Here is a 15197-nt window from a genome sequence, read left to right as displayed (position 1 = left end):
TATTAAACACATTACTTATAATATAGTTCTATAAAGCATTGGCTATATAAAACGGTAATTATATAAAATATTATTATATAAAGCAATATAATTAAAGTATAAATTTAAATTATTACAAACATTCTCCACGTGCCCCTTGTAATAATGTAAATAAAACTAAAAATTGGTATTCCTCATGGGACCCTTTCCTCAAGAATCATCTAATGTATATAATTAAAAGAACATGTAGGTCCTACCATGGCCCTTCCATGAGTTCCCCGCATCTGCAACACAACGACGCCAACTATCACAAAAGTCCCACATAACCACGATAGAATTTAATTAAATTTTCATTAAATTAACCTGACCCCAACTACCAGGCCCACAATCAATTGACGGTGAAGACGCATAAATTCATGGCTATGACCCTAGTTAGTGTTTTCAACCATATATATCATATAAATAATTCCATAACATTCAAATATGACAATTTATCCACATTAGGGTTTATAACTAAAATGCATAAATTTACATAAAAAAACAGAACAACATTGGGAAACATAATACTTATCTATATTAATGAGTCGAGTAGTTGCGGGCTCTCCATGTTCCACTCAACCATAGACCTGGTGGTTCATAAACTCAACCACTAGGTCACCCCGAGCTGGGACGACAACTCCAAAGGCAACAATAATCAAAACATCCACACATTCATGATCAAGGTGCCAACCCAATAGTCGTGCTCTAGGGCTCCAGGCACCTTCCAAGCCATGAACCGACATTGGTTTCTGACCAGAACTCCATGGTCTTCAGGCCATAAATAGGATTAACAAACCCTTAGAGCACCAAGTTCCTAGAGCCAGCACAGGGGCTCACCTCATAAACAGAATGCATCCATACAACATGGTTAGCTTAATAAAAACACCTTGGCTAATCTAGATTCCAACCTAAGACTCAATGGTCCTCAGTCTCAGATTCCACTTCATGACTCACTAACTATTCCCCCCCTCTAGTCATCCCTAGCGGAATGAAATTCATTTGCAGGAAAACATGCGTTCCTTTTAACTCCATGGCCCTAAATAGCCAAGTGGCACTCGCTGGAGCCACGTGGGCCCTAGGGAAAACCTTTTCACTGAAACAAATGCCTCTTCATCTAGAGTTGTCGTCTCATATACCCTTTCGTGGAGTGGCCTTTTTAGCTAATCTTATTTTATTATTGTTATAATATTTTATTACATTGATTACAATTCAAGCTCTAAAGCATCACAACCCTTACAGGCTTATAATATCCAGGCACGTTGGACCCACATTATATTTAAATTCTTTACATGGGAACACTGACCTCATAATATCATTTTGACTCACCAACCTAAATAATAATATTTGATTACATTATGAACGGTTGGGGTATTTCAATCTAATAGCCTTATTATAAATTACTTTAAACTAATGGTTACTTATATTTTTAAGCATTTCACTAATTCCAACATTTATGTTGTAGGACATGACTCCTCATTTCATAAGTGCACCCAAGTCTACTCTCTTTCCCTAGGAGGTCTAGTAGATGCTTATGCCCTTACTATCTTCTTTACCTCTTAATTCTATGTAACATCAACAATAATTTCATTAAAATTCCATCTCTGAGTTGGCCCCTAGGCCTTAGTGATGAACCTATACATTTGATACCACCTCTAACATCTCTCTCCTCAACCAATAAATCCACAGTATATTGAATAAGAAAACATGGTAAATTTGTTTTTAATAACCAATGCAGATATGTTTTAGATCTTACTTTGAATAATGTACGGTATCTTCCAACACACCCAAAAATACCCTAACTACTCTTAATTATTTCTTACGATTTTTCCTTCTTATTCTTAGAATTATTGCCTCACTTTCGGTCAGCAATTTTCATTTCAAATATTGGGTAAATTATATATAGTGTTTGGTATCCCCATATTTTCAAAATCCCTGTGACAAGAGCATCAAAAAATGTTTATATATGCTAAAATACTTTAAATTACCATAAAGTATAGCCTCCTTTTATATACCAAATAGTGTTGTCGCATGGTTACTAGGCTAGACTCAAAGTTTAGCACCTAAGGTACCTTGAATAGACTATTATTTTACACAATGGGGGATTATATCATATAACTTGCCAAAGAGTTTTTTGAGTTTTACTATGGTTTCCTTTGCAATCATAGATAACTTTAATATATAACAGAGATTCTGAGCATTGTCACATTCGGTATATCCATTCACTTGTATTACAAGAGAATTAATGCATAAGGATTCTTGAACCTTCGGTTTTTTATCATATGACACGATGAGGAACTATGAACTGATGTGGCGATGGGTCGTCTCTTTTACCCATATGCTTTTAATGCAAATGATTGGTAATTAATTTCCAGTCTGACTAATGACATGTAGGTATCTAGATGGTCCATTTGTTTAGGATTGAAATCAATGGAGGAAATGTGATGGGGTGGTTTTAGAATAACTACCCCCATGGTCACTTTGTCATCCAACTTTCATTTACACCTCTAAAATTCATCAAAGGGATCCACAACTTAGGGTTTCACTAGAATATTTCCAATATCTACTTTAATTAAGGATCACTCTTCCTCACCAGATCAATTGGTGACAAAATGATGACAGTCGAAGTACCAACTTTTTTTTTTTTTTTTTTTTTTTTTTATCTAGGTAAGTTTCAGCTTCTTATGGGCTTTAGATATCGATGCCTTTTTTAGGCTATAACATTATACTAACATTTTCTATTTTCTTACCTTTTTTCATGTTTGTGCAGAGTTGTTTATTTCCCTTACCTCTTAGTGTAACTTCTTGGTTCTAACATGGTTTTTATTTGGAAATTTGTTTCCCGGAAATATCTTAGGTGAAGGAGCATTCCTATGGCTTAGTTTACTCCTACTCCAAAAGCTTGAAGGGGTTTCATGGTTGCACTTGTTAGGTAATGCTTGAGTCCTAGCTTCCCATGCTTCAAACCCTAATCATTTTGTTTTTTCTTGTTTAATTTACATTTACTTGAGAAAAAAATACTTGATTATTTAGTTTAAGGTATAGCAAGAAAGCGCTAATTGGGGTCTTGGTTTACTCCAAAATTCTTCCAATTTAGCAACATGGTTACCAAAATCGAAGCCAAAATGTGTCTATGGATTTAGGGATTCGAATCCAACTCTCTTGTACTCAAATAGCTTATCGGCATGGTAATCTAACTCTTGGTACTATCTTACTTTGAAATTAAAGTGTTGTTCCAGTGAATGTAAAATTGTGAGGATTAATTCACCAAGTTCTGGTGTGCTTGCAATTATAGGTAGAGAGGGAAATTGCAGCTCACCATCTTGCATGGGTAAGAAGGGGTAACCCCACCTAATAAGAACTTTGTCTACTGCATGCATTCTTTTAGATAATATAATCCTTGCATTGAATCTCTACTAATCTTAATGTTCTATATTTTATAGGTATGAAAATATTTGAGCTGTTAGGTTATGAAGATTGAGGGCTTTGCCCCAACCTTTCATTCTTGTTACAAGAGGGGTTAGATCTATCCAAGAGGTTCTAATACAACACTTTTATTTTACATGGGTTCCAAGTTATGGATTGTTGCCACTCATGGAATTTGTGTCGTGCGCTATATTAGTTGTAAAGCCCCAAATCTAGTGGGGTTGGGTCTCATCCCAATGGATATTGGTTTTCATTTTGCGTTATTATATCATCAATGAGTTTTACTCAAAGATTGTCGATGACGGGCCTCTATTGGTTCTTTTAATGCATACATAAAAGGAAATTACTAAGTCCAAACTAGAACTAGAGTATTTGGATTTGTAATCTCGTTTTAAATTGAAGAGAACAAGAGTTTTGGCATAAGAGACCATATTATCTATCTTCAAGATAAACATTCATACTACATGCATTGTAATATAATTTTTAATTATTTATTTATTTATGCAAGTTCTTGTATCCAATTCATTTAATCTCATGGTTATGAAATCACTTTCATGCTTCAATGTTTCGGTGTTAACACATGTAACTTTGGATGTGAATAGTTGCAACGTCCTCTTTCCTTTTTGTTTCTTTGTACCTTAGCAAATGTATGGATATAAATGCATACAATGTTTTCCAACGACTTCTTTTCGGTCACTATTATATTTTTCTTTCAAAATAACTCTTTTTGTTGTATCAATATACCATTTAGGTATCTACTTATTTTTCTTTCAAAATAACTCTTTTTGTTGTATCAATATACCATTTAGGTATCTACTTTTGTTTTTAGATAGATTCCTTTATTACTTTTATACCTACAAGGTATAACAAAAACAATGTTTCTCGTAGGATATTATGTCTATTTGGATTGCAGCTGAAAATGAAAACATATATTTTCTTAATATTAGTTTACATTATACGATGTATTTTATTTTATAAGAATATAATATAGGTTGGAGAGTCTAAGGGATATCTATAATGGGAACTCCTATCATACTCTCTAGTGCCTAACCATCACTTTTAGGACTAAATGATTTTGACTGTGGGATCTTCTCTACAATTTTACTTTCTAACCCGATCAAGAGTTCTTTTAGTCTCTTACTATAGACTATCATTGTAAATACTATATACATTTTATGTAAAATAAATTTATGGAATCATTCAATTTAAACAGAAGCAACAAATATAGACAATCATCATAACAATTCTTTGTCATGTAGGTGTTTTCTCTCTTCTTCACACAATCCTTAACCTTCTTGCAACACACACAGTTAGTTCTCTCTTAATTTTCATGAATATTACCTCCTTCTTACATAGAATCCAGCGTTACCGATAATGTTTGTTATGTATGCAACCTTCCCTACAATCACCATATTAGTCATACAATAACCTTCATTGACATAACAAGTGTATTCAAAGTTATTCTACATTTAAGAAACTAACCTATACTTATTTGAATCCTTCTAGGAAATGGTTAAATGCCTTCACATTCCACCCCACCTTGAACCAATGTTCACAAGTTCCCTCGAGCTATCCTCTAACTATCAGGAAAAAGAGTAGTGACTCTGTAAGAGTTGTTATCTAACTTTATATCTATTGAACCCTTAGGAGTGTCTTGCTAAATTATCTGGGTTCCACCAATATTTCTCTCCCACTGGTGTTTCTCAAGAACCATCTCTATCTCCCACATTTATCTTCACAGAGCCACACTATGGAATTTATCTCTAGCCATAGAAAAACATGTATTAGGGTCTGTAATATGTCTTTCTTCTATTTTAATCCTAGAAGAAATTGACAAAAGGAGGATTTCTTGTTTTATTGATGCCCATTAGGCACAACCAACTCCAACTATTTTTTCCTAACAGTTACAGGTTAATCTCTCATGTTAGCCTTTAAATTTTTCCTAAGAGGATTAATATCCTAAAATAAGTTCTCATTCAACACCATTTTCTTCCCTTTTCTTTTTTTAAATAAAACAATATTTCATCACATGTGATTTATCTTTTATTTTTTATTTTTCAACTAAAAGTAAAAAAAAAATTCATAAATAGAGTTACTAGGGGTATTACATTTTAAAATCAAATTCCTCGTCCATACATTTATTTTTTCAAATTATAAATCATCAACTTTTATGTTATTTGATACACATATTTTCTCATCTAGAAATAATGTCTTTATTAGTAAAACATAACTAGAAATTACTTTATCTTTGTAATTTTCTTTTGTAATTGTGCTTATATTGTTTCAATAATGAAATGGTTATACTTGACATTGTAATTTTCGCAATGTGGATGTGCGAGAATGAAAAATAAATGTTTTCTTAAAACTATTTATCTATTCATTCGTGCATTTCATCATTGCTTTTAATTGACAAATGGAAATGATTTTTAACTCAAATCAAATCACTTTAGACAAGGAAAGCTCTCCATAATGAAATATTGAATATGACCAAATCAAATTTAACTCTAACTTTATGACCAAATAAATTTTATTTAATAATAAATTTTATCAATTTCAAAAAAGAACACAGACTTATTATACAATAAAAAATTATTTTGTTAAAGTTGAAAGAAAAATCTCATAATACATTAAACTATGGGTTTTATTTTTCAAAGTGTTCTCGAAAATTCCATATTTCATTTTGCAATAGTCAGTGCTAAATTACTCTTTGTCATTAATTTGCAAAGAAAGAAGAAATACCATGGGAGGAGTGTGACAAAAGGGGTGTGTGGAGAAGTTGGGTGTGGGGGAGTTTGTTAAGGAGCAGAGACTATATCGAATCATGCTTTCTTCCTCCACAATGAACATAAAGCTAAGCTACTTTTGTGAGTAGATGTTTCATTACTGAGTGCTCCAACATTGTTATAAATGAGATTGCTATTGATCCCTAAGAAGCTTTCATTTTAAACTTTTTTTCCATTTTAAACATTTGATCATGGTGTTGTGCAATATGCTAAATAAAAAATATTTTTAATGCATTGAAGCAATTTCTAAAGATCAATAAAGCATGAAGCATAAGATATTAAAGACTAAAAATGAATTCAAGCACATGAAGATAAATGATCATCTCATCAAATTTTAAATAAAGTTAAATGAAAATAAGGGGAAAAAACATGTGGATACCATAGCAGGAAAAGGGAAATCTCAAACGATCAAAATTTTGGAAGCGTTTGTAAATGGAACTAAGTATCAATTTATGCAAAAAAAAATATTTTTGTGTCGATAACAACTTAAAAAAAAAGTTGCTCCACTACCAAAAAAGGAAAATAAAGATAGATTGAGAAAACTTCCATAATCAGTACACACCCAAAAGCTATTAACTATGTGTTGAAAATTTGATGGCTCAGGGATGAATTTCTAAAAATAAAATGTTTAAATATAGAATGTATAAAAATAGAATTTCTAAAGATAGAAAGTCTAAAAATAGAAAGTCTAAAAGTATAATTTCTAAAAATATAGAGTCTAAAAATAGAATGTCTCAAGTATGAATTTCCAAAAATAGTAATCACCTTGCATCAATTGGTAATCAAACATTGTTGATAGAAAATCCCTTTGATCACCAATCAATCCTAATAGTTCAATTTCGACTTAATCATCAATATTATCTTCATTATTTTTATTATTCTTATTAAACTATTATATTATTATTAAAAATAAATTCAAGTCACTCAATCATGGCTCTCAATAATGTTCTCTTACACTCTCATTATTGGCATGGCATATTCCTCTTACACTCTCATTAATGCTCTTACACTCAATTAAATCATGTCATAAAATATTCTCTTACACTCCCTTACACTCAATAAAAGCATGTCATGAAAGATTCCTCTTACGTAGTCTTTAATGCATATTTTATACTCTCTCTTGAAAGCGTAAGCTACAAAGGCATGCATACCTCCTTAATGACATGAGTTTCATTTCCTAAATGGACATGAGTCATATTTCCTAAAGGGGAATGAGTTACACTCCTCTTGGTATGTGATTTACTCCTCCTTTATGGCATGGATTCAATGCTCATCCTATATATATGTGGCTCATTCTTTCTCCCCTCACTACTAGTGCATTGTGAAAGAAGAATTCAAACTTGAGAAAGAAATGGAGAGAGTTGAGGAAGATTGTGAGAGAGAGACTTAGAGAGTAAGAGAAGAACTTGGTGAGCTAAGGTTTATTTAGTGCTTTAGTGTTTCCGTGTTGATTTAGTTGAAGGGAAGGTTGATTCAGTGTGTGCATATGTTGTTTCTACCAGTGATATTAATGCTACAAATTGTTCATATTTTTGTGAATAGTGCAGGAAGAGTAAAATCCAAGAGGAAGTTGTTACAAGGATAATGAAGGATATACTCTCATGTCTAGAAAATAAAGAAAGACCCTTCTCATCACCAAGCATACTTTCATTAGGAAAATAAAAATGATGATCAAATAGTTGATAAAATGGATGAACGAAAGCCTCATCTGATACGATTTCATAAACATCTTTGCTACTAGGGTTTTTTATCTCTCTACTTGATTCAGATCATGTCAGATACAAGGGGGGGCTCTGAGGCCCCCTCCATTTGGGAATTCTTTTATGGTAAAAAGCAAGAGCCAGAATCATCTTTCTTCATAAGGCTCGCCACATACAATGCCTTCCACTCCTCCAGGAAAACCAAAGTCGCAAGAGTAAGAAAAAAATCCAATGGAAACACATCAAAAGAAGCATCGAATTCACAAGAAGGAGAAGAGGTTGGAACCAACCATGACGACGCAGAAGGTACCCAAAGGACAACAAAAAAAACTAACAATAACTGTAAACCCAAAGAAAAAAAATTTCATGTGTTGGAGATTTAGGACCGAGATGTTGTAAATTACAGAGACTTCATGTAGGAGCATGTTGTCATCTGCAAGTTCAAGGGGATATGGCCTACGGAAAAAGAACTGAACTAGTGGATACATAATAAATGGTGCCCTAAAGGAGAGATTTTATTATAGTTAGGATCTAAAGGATTCTTCACTATTATATTCAACCTCCTGGAAGATAGGGACCACATCTTGGAAGGATGCCCACATTTCTTCAACTTTGATGGTCTTTACATGCGGTACTGGAAGGAAAAATTAACTCCTGAAAGGGAGGACTTCACCAGAGTCCCTGTTTGGGTAAGGCTCTATTCGCTATCCATGAATTATTGGTCCCCATCAGTGTTAAAAGGACAAGGAGACGAGTTGGGGGAATACATTAAATGTTAGAGGGTACCAGAAATGGTTACTATGTCTCCTATGCAAGAATCTATGTTTACATGGATGTTTCAAGGGCACTACTGGAGGCAATCATGTTAGGCTTTAGGGATGAAACTTGGCTATAGAATATTGAATATGAACTTATACCCTTTCGTTGCAAGAAATTCCATGAGCAAGGACACCTATTTAGAGACTACCTCTAGAACAAAGCGCAACAAAACAATACTCAAGCAAGAAAAAAGTCAGGCGAAAATGGCTACACTAAAGTGGGGCCCAAAAGAAGGCACAATAAGAAGACTCAAGCAAACAAGGACCGCATCAAATAGCCAAAAAAAAAGAAGTTTGAAGCCTTACACAAAGATTAAGAGGAACTAATATCAGGTGAGAATACTAAGGAAGGAAACATAGGAAAAATCCAAAAATTAATGGTCCAAAACAAATTTCCAGGGGATAACTGCGAGCACCACCAAGAAGAGGAGGATCAGACTCCAAAAGACACTAAAATGGAATTGGTGATGCCATAAATATCAGCTAAAGATCATGCCATAGAATAAGCCCTTGAAGGTGTATACCTCAAATCAATAACAGAGGAATTGGGAAAAGGAGGCTTAACCGCAATACCTGAGGAGCACAAACAAAAAATTGAAGGAATTATCTATTACAAGAGGAGCTTAAACAAGGCATGATCAAGAAGCCCCCCGAAGACTTCTCTCTCAAAGGAATCCTAACGAACATCACGGTAGATCATTATAATACCAATGGTCTCAGTTGGAAAAGAGGAAGGAAAAGCACAGGTCAACTCCTCTAGGAGCTAGGAGCAAGATTACTCAATGAGGGAAAGGTAAGAGCTCTCACTCTTAATAACTTCAAAATTACCTTTCTTTAACATATTTTACTATCGAATATACTAGGTGTATCACAAACAATCAGGCATAATACTTAGAATTATGGCAAGGTTTGGAATTGGCATATTCGAGAGGGATTAGACTTTTGATGGTCTCTTAGACTCCAAAATAGTAATCGAGCAAATTATTAAATGCCGAGAAAATGATGATCAATTTCTACCCTCAGTATTGCATTGAATCAAGTTGTTGGTGGAACAATTTAATAAAATAGAGTTGTTTCATATAACAAGGAACCTCAATGTAGAGGAAAATACCACGCTAGTCAAGGGTTGTAATTAAAATAGGGAGAGTTAAGGGTATTCCTTAATGATGTGAAAGAAATAGAAAGCGAGTTGGTATCTGAGGTGCATTAAGAATAGAAGAGGGAGTTAGATCATTATGTTAATGCCAAATATTTTATACCTAAGAACTTCATTAATTAAGATAATGCAATGGCGTCAGTCTAATTTTGAGGGTTGTTTCATTATGACCACCTAGAGTGATGGCGTGAGATTGAAAAGGGCACCAGGCAATTGAAAAAAATAGAATTTGATATATAGAGTAGTATGAATGTGTGAATTCTTGCTATTTGCATCAACGTTTTAGTTTGGCGGTGGGTACTATATCGAAATTGGTTGTATTCATTCATCCCTCTTATGGGTTCAACACAAGTGGCCTTGATGAACACTGCAGACATCAATGTTGCATGTTAGCATAGGAAATTATGCAGTAAGGAAGGATGGCTTAGCAGTATATATGGAGCGATTGGGTGAGTATGTAAGTAGTGAAAAATCCATTCAATTCATGATCCTATTGTGTCATCGAATAAGACGCATTTTGAAAGTTATGGAGCATAATTTAAGGGATGCAGAGGAAGAACTCAACATTTTTCTCACTAGAATGGCAGGGGCTATGTATTTGGTGATTAACGTTATTTCATGCTATTCTAATATGTTCAAGGAATAATCCAATTCTCATTATGAGTTTCTTTCTCAACGGATGGGTCTTCTGGAGTTAGAATTGGACCGCATTCAACTGGCATATGAAATTCTTGAATCTTGGGTTGATAATTTGTGAAGGTTTACAGTAGAGAATGGCGTAGTGGCACACAACCTAGTGAATGAAGGAAACCACGAGTAGTTTGTGATTGTGGAACAGATGGAGGAGGAAAATAGCAATGGTGTTGGTGACCCTAAAAACAACCACGAGAAATTTAATGAGGAGGCAATTGGAGTTTAGGTCGCTCTTAACATGGAGGATATCTAGTTTCAAAAGTCCTTTGTTTTTTCTATGTCATGTCGATATGCAATATTTGATGGCGTTTGTTGGAGAATATATGCATGTAATATTTTTAGAATAGTAGTACATAGTTTAGGGGTTACCCATGAAGTAATGTTGTGGAAATTTTGGACATTAACAAAAGAATGTCAAGCATATGTTGTATAAGGTTCTAGCCTTCAAACCAGATCTTTATAATGCCAATAATATTTGTTCCTTTAAAAAAAAAATACCTCAATTTTTTATTGTTTTTTTAATATAGCAGTTACTATTTTTTACTTTTGTAATATAATTTTTTATTATTTTTATAATATGAAATTTATAATTAAAAAAAAATATAGATTGAATTCGAATTGCCGAATTATGGCCCAAACTTGGTAACTATGTAATTTAATTTCATTCTTAACTCAAATTTATCATTAAAATCATCTTATATGATACATTGAGGTGAAAAGTTATTTTTATTGATTTCTATTTACTTATATGCGCTAATACTCATATATAAATGTGAAATGTGGATTCTGAAATAACTTTCAATGTCAATGAAGGTAATTTTTTTTTAAAGAGAAAACTAGATTTTTGTATTAATAAAGGCAGGAATATGGTCCATAACCCTTACAGATGCTCACTTCATCTTTCTCTTTGATATTTTATGTTCAACATTTTATCAAAAATTTATAAAAAAAATGATATCGTTCCTACATATTCTAAAGTCATTGCAACTATACATTCTATAAATAATTTGTAATAGAAATAATGTGATAAAAACCAACAACACATTAACTTTTTTATCAAATCTTATTTAGATATATACATTGATATAAGTTTATAAATGTATTGCACCTTCAAAAAACATTTTTCACTCATGCTTTAAAAAAATGGTGAATACATACATCAAAAAAAAAAAAAAAATAGAAACAATTATAAAATTTCTATTAATATTAGTTGGTTGGAAAAATGAAACCTTTTATATCAGAGACATATTTCCATCTTTAGCCTTCAAAATATTCAAAAACACACTATTTGTAGCACTTCTTCTACTACATACGATGGTTTCAAGATTACTATCCTAACACACCTAATATATCTATGTACTTAAAAAAAAACTTAACCATTATGAAACACTATTATGTAGAAATCCCCCCTTCATCTGGGTGATATTTATTTCCAATATTATCTTAGCATGATAGATAGAGTTCTATTTCTGGATATTCTAGAGTTATCTTCTAATGTTCTCTAGAGGAAACTTTCCTTCACCATTGTCCCTTGCTTCTTCAGATATAGAAGGAAAAACTAAGGCACCGAGCTTAATGTTGATTTGGTCACATGCCACATAAAAGCACATTAATTCTTCCTCGAATCAATATAATTTCTCATTTACCAGCTCGGTATTAGCTCTAGACTCTGATAGGGCCATTTCATGCTGCTTACTTATTAAACCGATTATAAAATCCATTGAAGCTGATAGATGAGCTATATAATAGTTTATATCCTCCTGCTCTGATCTATTGTGACTCTCCAATAATTATGATAGATTCAACTCTCCCTATTATGTCTTGCAATCAAATTGAATCACCACTAGACTTCTCTGAACATGAGGGGGGAATCCTTCTCTTGTTATAACCAGGGCCCTCTACTTTTTTTGGCTTGCGATCATTCCTACACGATCAATGACACGTTTATGCGTCTATAGCCGTCAGACATGCAAATCCTAAGTCATGATTTGCATCTTGAATTCTAAATATTGCCCCATTAATTTTTGCTTTCTTTAGTTGTTTTCTAGGAAGCTAATGCGAAGATACTAACACTAAACTTCGGGTCAAATTTAATAACAAAGGGAAGAAACTTCCATATGTCCCTTGATAGATCCAGTGATGCATGACCTTCATTTTGGTACACAAATACATGTCACTTCATGAGGAAAGGTCTACCAAAAACTTACGAATGACATATTATTTATTTTGAGTGATGGCATCTCTTCCTTTAATTCGAATATTGAATCCATCCACGATATGTATATTGAGACAAGTGACATCTCTTCCTCTAATTACAATATTGAATCCATCTGCGATATGTAGAATCATAGATCCATTGCATAATTGTTCCATTTAATGAAATTAATGGCAATAGGACTGTTGATGTCTCTTATTGATTTTCTAACTTAATTAGTTAAAGTTATAAATTCTATATCCATTGCATAATTCAAAATTTAATGGAAATAATGGAATTAATGACAATGCCAGTGCTCTTGTCTCTTATTGATTTTTAAACTTAATCTAGTTAGAGTTCTAAATTTTAGATACATTGCATAATTACAAATTTAATGAAATGTGTTTGTAATAGGTTCTTGGAATATAATTTTTTCAATTTATTAAAATATGTGTTTTTCTAGTTATATAGGTAAGTAGTTTAGATATTGAGCTTATCCACCAGTCAATCATACAACTGATCTTTTGGACATACACACTTACATAAACACATAAATAACCTATAGTTATTGTTCTTGAAGCCTCAAAAAACAACAATTCCACCAGCACAATAGATGATGAATATAATCAAATTAGTGATGTATTCTCTTGGCACCAGAAAATATTAATAACTATTAAATTAAGTTATGCTACTTTATTTAGGATTAGTTCTTCATTAACTTAAAAATTAATGGAAAACTACATAATAGAGAAACCAAAACAAAAACAATTTCCATTCTCTGTTGTACCATGTACAACCACATAATCAAAATTGAAAAAAAAATCTCTGATAGATCCACTACACTTCAAACTTTGCTAACGGTGCTTTCCCTCTGCTTCTGTTGGGTGTATCTTTCACAAATGTTCCATTTCATGCCATATATATGAAGATTATATTAGTATGAGAACCCTACACTAGCGAGAGACTCAAAAAAATAATAAATTTGCCACTTGGTTCCATGCACAGGGATTGTAGTAAAGTTTTTTTCCATCTAGGTTTACACAGTGGTAGAGGTAATGTCACTCTAGGCTACTGCTACCTTCTCACTTAGATAGAGTAGCCAATCCACATTCATAGTGGTTCTTGCATTTCTTATTGCCAATGTAAAAGGGCTTAATATTATGCTCCGTTTACACGGTGGTTGAGGTAATGTCACTCTAGACTACTGCTACCTTCTCACTTAGATAGAGCAGCGAATCCACATTCATAGTGGTTCTTGCATTTCTTATGGCCAATGCAAAAGGGCTTAATATTATTCTCAAGGTAAGTTGAATATAAAATTGTTTTCTTCCCTCCCAAAGAAATTGGGAATTATCCATTCCTTTGGGACTCTTGAAATAACAGTGAAACATATCTCTTCTTGTCCATTTGCAATAGCATTCTTCATGCCAAAATGAAAAATACAAATGAATGTGTTTTCCACTAATGGTTAAGTGTTCAAAACCAGCACCCATAACAAATCAATTATTCTTTTATATTAACATATTTATTTACACAAGACTAACAATCATGGCTCTCACATTTTCCTTGCCCTCGCATGAAGGAGTTAAGCCATAAGTGGCTCTAATGTCAATTTAGAAAATAGAAGAGTTAAGCCATAAGTGGCTCTAATACCAATTTAGAAAATAGAAGAGCATTCATAGTATAAAATAATTCACACGAATAATATTATTATTGCATACATGTGTTTAATTATAATAGAATTATATAGTTGATCTTAGATCCAACCAATTCTAACTTTAGAAATATTAGTTAAGAGAATCTTTGGACAACCTCCTACAAATATCAAACGAACTCTAAACTCAACACATTACATTAATGAAAGTAGTGCTTCTAAACTTTACAACATTGAAATTATCTTTTCTTCCTACCCACACTGTTGCAAATAATCTATGTCGACTTGGACAATCAATCAATAATGTGTAAGTATGAACTCTAAATTAGATATATTAAATTTCAAGGAAACCAAATTCCTTAGTTTGGAAATTTGTTTATAAATTATGAATTCTAAAAAAATATATATCTCAAAAAATTTGATCTTTTCAATATTTTCTACATCTATAATTATAATTTAGAAATAAAAAATAATAATTTATTTATTTATAATAAAGCCCATCCGTTGTGAGCGTAGAAAACCCTAAACTATAATTATGGTTTAGAAATAAGAAGTAATAATTTATTTATTTATAATAAGGCCAATCCGTTTTGAGCGTTCCATTACTCTAGAAAACCCTAAAAGAATACACACGCAATGTTTATTATATACTAATTACTATTTACGTATATTATTTTGACCAACATATATGTTATTTACATTATATTTACCCGTAAGGCGTTCTCATCTGAAATGGACTCCCCCAGCTGCCCCCGTGT

Source organism: Pinus tabuliformis, chromosome 2_2 (assembly GCF_031772625.1).
Source record: "Pinus tabuliformis cultivar Carrire ecotype Pingquan chromosome 2_2, CPIR1, whole genome shotgun sequence".
In the NCBI taxonomy this organism is placed as follows: Eukaryota; Viridiplantae; Streptophyta; class Pinopsida; order Pinales; family Pinaceae; genus Pinus; species Pinus tabuliformis.
The sequence above is the reverse complement of the archived record's forward strand: the minus strand, read 5'-3'. Positions refer to the sequence as shown.